Below are 6,578 nucleotides of genomic sequence, written 5' to 3' on the forward strand. Positions count from 1 at the left end.
TAATTTTTTCAGGGACTCAGGTGAGGCTGATTGATCTGTAGTTTCTTGGATCCTCCTTTTCCCCTTTCTTAAATATGGGGCACTATGTTTGCCCCTTTCCAATCATTTGGGACCTCTCCTGATAAGCATGACTTTTAAAAGATGATGGCCAGTGGCTCTGCAATCTCATCAGCCAACTCCCTCATCACCCTTGGGTGCATCCTGTCCAGCCCCACGGACTTTATTTATAGCTCCTAACCTATTCTTTTGCCCGTTATGGTTCCTCCCCTCCTCCCCAAACTGCGCTGCCTGGTGCAGTAGTTTGGGAGCTGACCTTGCCTCTGAAGACCAAGGAAAAAAAGGCATTGAGTATATCAGCTTTTACTGCATCCCATCACAAAGTTGCCTCACCCATTCAGTAAGGGACCCACACTTTTCCTGATCCTCTTCTCGCTACTAACATATTTGTACAAAACCCTTCTTGTTACCCTTCACATCCCTTGATAGCTGCAACTCCAATTGCGCTATGGCCTTCCTGACTTCATCCCTGCATGGCCAAACAATGCTCTTATATTCTTCCCTAGTTATTTGCCCAAGTTTCCACTTTTTATAAGCTTCCTTCTTGTTATCTAGTTTACTGAAGAGCTCCCAGCTAAACAAAACTGGTCTTCTGTCATATACTAGCTAGTCTTCCTGAGTATTGGGATGGTTTGTTCCTGCACTCTCAGCAAGGCTTTTTTAAAGTACAGCCAGCTCTCTTGGACTCCTCTCTCTCTCATACTGGCTTCCCAGGGGATCCTGCCCATGAGTTCCCTAAGCAAGTCAGAGTCTGCTTTTCTGAAGTCCAGGGTCCTTACTCTGCTGCTCTGCATCTTACCTTTCCCTAGGATGCTGAACTGTATTGTTCTGTGGTCACTGCTGCCCAAATTGTCATCCACTACTATGTTCCCCACCAATTCTTCCCTGTTTGTGAGCAGCCGGTCCAGAAGAGCACAGCCTCTAGTTGGCCACTCCAGCACTTGCACCACGAAGTTGTCTCCAATGATCCCCAAAAACTTCTTGGATTGCCTGTGCACGGCTGTATTGCCCTCCCAGCAGATGTCAGGGTGACTGAAGTCCCTCATGAGAACCAGGGCTTGTGATCGGGAAACTTCTGCTAGCTGTTTGAAGAAAGCCTCATCCACCACTTGCTCCTGGTCTGATGGTCTGTAATAGACCCCCACCATGACATCACCCTTGTTGCTCTCCCCTCTGACCCTAACACAGAGAATTTCAGCAGGCCTATTTCCAGTTTCACACTGGAGCTCTGAGCAATCATACTTTACTTTTACATATAGTGCAACTCCTCCTCTCTTCTCTCCTGCCTGTCCCTCTTGAACAGTTTGTACCCATCCATGACAGTGCTCCTGACATGCGAGATCCCACCAACTCTCTGTCATTCCAATCATGTCATAGTTCTGTGACTGTGCAAGGACTTCCAATTCTTCCTGCTTGTTTCCCAGGCTCCGTGCATTTGTATACAGGCACCTAAGGTAACTAGTTGTTTGCCTTGATGTCTCAGGAAATATGAAAATACCTCCCCTGTTGCCCACTCCTGTTTGCTCATCCTCCAGGTCTCCCGCTTCTCCACTTACTTCAGGGCTTTGGTCTTCAGCCCCCGGTGAAACTAATTTAAACCCTCCTCACTAGGTTAGCGAGCCTGTCTGTGAAGATGTTCTTCCCTCTCCTCATCAGGTGGATCCCATCTCTTCCCAGCAATCCTTCTTCTTGTAACAACATCCCATGGGTGAAGAAGCCAGAGCCCTGCTGGGAACATCACCTGTCCAGCCAAGTGTTGATCTGCAGGATGCACCTGATCCTGTCTGGGCCCTTTCCCTTGACTGGAAAGATCAATGAGAACACAACCTGAGCCCCAGACCCCCTCACCCTTGCACTCAAAGCCCTGTAGTCACTTCTGATACACTCAGGGTCTCCTATGGTAGTATCATCGGTGCCCACATGGATGAGCATCATGGGGTAGTAGTCAGAGGGTCAAATGAGTCTCAGTACTCCCTCTGTGACATCCTGGACCCAGGCTCTGGGCAAGCAGCAGACCTCCTGAGATAACAATTCAGGTCAGCAGATGGCTCCCTCCGTCCCCAGCAGAAGAGAATCTCCAACCACCACCACCCGTCGCTTCTTCTTGGTGACGGTTATCTCAATCCTTCTCACCTTGAAGGGGCCTGGCTTGTCTTCCTCCATCAATGGAATGTCCTCCTCCCTCTCTGCTGATAGGGCTGTATATCTGTTCTCCAGATGACCCTTAGCAGGTGGAGGTGAAGATCTCTGCTTGATGCCAGAGGTCACATAGCTCCATCTTCCACTGTCTTGGGAGTCTGTGTCCTCTCTCTTCTCTAGCACTGCCTCTGGCATTTCTTCCTCCACAGTCCTGGAGGTCTCCTTCAGCACTGAATTGATGAACTCATGGCGGAGGATGCTTTGTAGCCTCACTATCTCCTCCTGTAGTTCTCTTGCCTGTTCCCTGCAAAACACCAGCAAGAGGCACTGCTCACACCGCAGGCTCTCCCCAACCTTTATGTACCTGAATTCTCTTTCAAATCATGCTGCATTTCTATTTCTCTCTGTCATCCCCCTCTCATTCACCCCATTAAACCATCTCAGTTAAAGAGGATCTCTGCTATTCCGCCATAACTCTCTGTGTCTCTACTCTGCTTAAACTTCCTGGGTCTGTCTGCTGCTTCTGAGTCTCTCCCTGCCCCCCTAACCAGTCTCACCAGCTCTTCAGTTTTTTTTAAGACCAACATTAATATCTGATATCTTTGTTCTTGTAACTGGGAATTTTCTGTTTTTTGAATCCCAGATCTCTGATGCAGGATTGGAGAAAACTGGCTCTCTCTAAGATGTATCTTATCTAAAGGGTGTTGCTATTCCACTGTCTCAGGATGCTTCTGTATGAATAGAACCCATCAAAGTTTAATGACCCTTCATTGTCCCTGACCTGGGAGATAAGTGCCACAGTCCTAACAGCATATAGCTGTCACCACTTATACTGAGACATTTAACAATACAATAACTCCATAACCTAAACCTGACTTCCTGAATTCACAAGAGAATGCTGAGAGGTGATTTTGTGGCTGCCTATAAATTCACCAGAGGAGAGTCTCATTGCTTTCAGCCTCTCATCATAAGGTCTGTTTTCCTGACCTCTGATCATGCGCGTGGCTCTCCTCTGCACCCTCTCAAGCTTCTCCACATCCCTTTTGAATTGTGGAGCCCAAAACTGGAAGCAGTACTCCAGCTGCGGCCTCACCAAGGCAGAGTACAGCAGGAGAATGACGTCCTGGGATCTGCTTGAGAAGCATCTATGGATGCAAGCCAGCATTTTGCTTGCTTTACTAGCTGCAGCATCACACTGAAGGCTCATGTTCATCTTGTGGTCAACCATGACCCCCAAGTCCCTTTCACCTGTAGTGCTAACCAGCGTAGCACTACCGAGCCTATAAGCATGGTGCAGGTTTTTCCTCCCAAGGTGGAGAACCTTGCATTTTTCGGTGTTGAACACCATCAGGTTCTCGTCCGCCCATTTTATAAGTCTGTCCAAATCCGCCTGGATCACCCTCCTATCCTTAGGTGTGGATGCTTTACCGCAGAGTTTGGTGTCATCGGCAAACTTGGCCAGTCCTTTTCTGACACCAACGTCCACATCATTGATGAAGATGTTAAAGAGTATAGGCAGATATATGATGTCCATCTCTTCTCCTTTGTCCAGGTGACTGAAGGAGATGAGATTGGTCAGGCAAGACCTACCTGCAACAAACCCATGCTGGCTATCCCTCAGGATGTTGCCATCAGCCAGCTTGTCAAGAATGGTCTCTTTGATATTTTTTTCCAAGATCTTCCCTGGGATAGAGGTCAGGCTGATAGGCCTGTAGTTCCCCAGATCTACTTTCCTCCCTTTCTTGAAGATAGGCACCACATTGGCCTTCTTCCAATCTTTGGGCACTTTGCCTGACCTTGGGGGTCTTCAAGAGGAGAATGAACAAGCACCTTGCCGCGGTTGTCTGGCCCCAGCACTCTTTTCTGCCCATAGCAGGGGGTTGGACTCGATGACCTACTGAGGTCCCTTCTGATCCTAACATCTATGAATCCTGAATTGTTCACATGATTGTTCTTAAAACAGAGAAAACTTACAGTTGGTAAATTTGTACAAGTTAGGAAATCTCTAAGCTGAGCTCTTTTGAAAATAAATCTGTTGGTGGAAGAGGACTGTTGTTAAATAAAACCTAGAAGAAATACCTGGCATCCCACCAAAGTAAAGAGGCAAGTTGTGTGTGTAAGAAATGAAAGATAGAGTTCAGAGTCTCATTCCCCTGGAGGTTGTTATGGTGAATATAGTATTCTTCCTTAACAAAGCAGTAAAGGTTAGGTACAGACATCACACTTTTACTGGTATAAGTAATTGGAAACTGGTCTATATCCAAAACAGAACAGACTTTTGGCGCGCACAGACTGGCTTAAAAATGGTGGAACCTGGCCATTGTATGCTGCTCCCCCAGCAAAGGGTGAATGTATGTTCTGTTCGCTACCCATCTAAACTATGCTGCTTACAAAAAACCATGCGACTTACATCAGTTCCACCTTGGGTTTTTTGAATGTCTGTACTTAGCCGAAGACTCTTGCCCCAAATCACAGCCAATAAGAAAAAAAATACTTTTTCCTCAAATTCATTAAGAACTAGAGGACTAGGAACTATACAAGCAGGTAACAAAAATGACCATCCCTACTGCATAGAGTTTTCAATTTGGTCTGAAAGAGAATGAGAACCTACAAAGAAAGAACTGAAAAACATCTCACATCAGACAACACAGCTCAAGGTTTGTCTGGTGGAATCCATCTGGAGATGTCAGCATTTGTAGTTGGAACTGATCTAACTCTTGGCCACTTTCACACCTACACAGAAGTTTGTAGCAGATTTACTCATTTTAGATGAAGTATTTTGTACATGGGAAAAAAGAAGCATAACTAATAGACAGTATAATTAAATAGTGGCTAATTGCCATTTTCATTTCTGCACTCTGCCCCAAGAAGATAATTACAGTTTATCTCATATCAAAATATTCTTGAGTAGTTCAGTAGCAACATAACAAGGCTTGTCTCCTATCTTATATAGAAAAACACCAGTCAGCAAGTCATTTGGGCATGTGACATTTCATGGGATATTCTGGAAGAACCATCCTTTGAAAGTGTTTGTGAACAATAGCTTGGTAGAAGAAAAATGTCATCTTTCTCCCAATTTACCTTGGGCTGGATTTGTGAACATTTTATTCCTACTGGTGCACAACTGATAGTCTGAATAATCTAACTGTCAGTGGGACAGTTTTTTGGGTGCAACATTCACTAACAGGAGTAAAGGGTTTGTAACCTGGCCTGTCATAGATATTGCAGCATAGATAAAAATAAGCCAGTCTCCTCCATCAACCATCTGATGATGATAAAACTATAGCTCTGCACAACAGAACTAGTCAGTTCAGACTGCTAATTATATCTAGAGCATGGAGGTAAAAATACATGTGACGGCAGGTTGAAGAAGTTGTGTTCTAAAGAAGTTATGTGATAAAGTTATATTATAAAGCCACAAGTGTGTTAAATATGACGGATGGTTCAAGGCAACAATGGCATCTGGTCATTTTAGTGATTCATTGGTTCTCACTTTCCTCCCTTCTCTTCTCCTATTATATTATCTGTACTGAAGTAGTGTTGAATTGTACAAATAATCTACAAATATCTCTTCGCTAAATTGTTAGTCTTGTTATTTCCATTCTATTCCATTATTGCATTTCTTGCTCACCTGGAATGATTTTTTTATAATTCAATAGAAGACTTGGAGACAGACACTGAAGCTGGAAATGTGGGAAATGGCAGTTTTCCCCTTGCAGGCTGGCAGCATTCCAGCCTACAGGGGGCTGGGGGAAGCATAAGGAGGGTGATCAGGCAGGGGGCACCACGTGCATGTGCACGTGCACATGTAGAATCATAGAAAGTTAGGGTTCATAGATTCATAGGTTTCTAGAGTTGGAAGGGACCTGGTAGATCATCAGGTCCGACCCTCTGCTCCAGGCAGGAAAGAGCGCTGGGGTTAGGTAACCCCAGCCAGATGCCTGTCTAATCTTCTCTTGAACACCTCCAGGGTAGGGGAAAGCACCACCTCCCTTGGAAGCCCATTCCATATTTTGGCAACCCTTACCATAAAGAATTCCTTCCTTATGACCAATCTAAATCTGTTCTCCTTCAGTTTGTGGCCATTATTTCTGGTTAACCCCAAGAGGTGCCCTGGTAAACAGAGTGTCCCCGATTCCCTGCTGCCCCCTGAGTTTGTAGGCAGCCACAAGATTGCCTCTCAGCCTTCTCTTGCGGAGGCTGAATAGATTCAGATCCCCCAGTCTGTCTTCATAGGGTCTTACCTGCATGCCCTCAACCATATGAGTAGCTCTCCTTTGAACCCTCTCAAGGTTATCTACATCCCTCTTGAAGTGCAGCACCCTGCGTGCTAAAGGACATGGGTGCACAGGTGGTTTTCTCTTCTATCCTACCAGTGAGTG

Source organism: Gavialis gangeticus, unplaced genomic scaffold (assembly GCF_001723915.1).
Source record: "Gavialis gangeticus isolate Ggan-Ray unplaced genomic scaffold, GavGan_comp1, whole genome shotgun sequence".
Classification (NCBI taxonomy): Eukaryota; Metazoa; Chordata; order Crocodylia; family Gavialidae; genus Gavialis; species Gavialis gangeticus.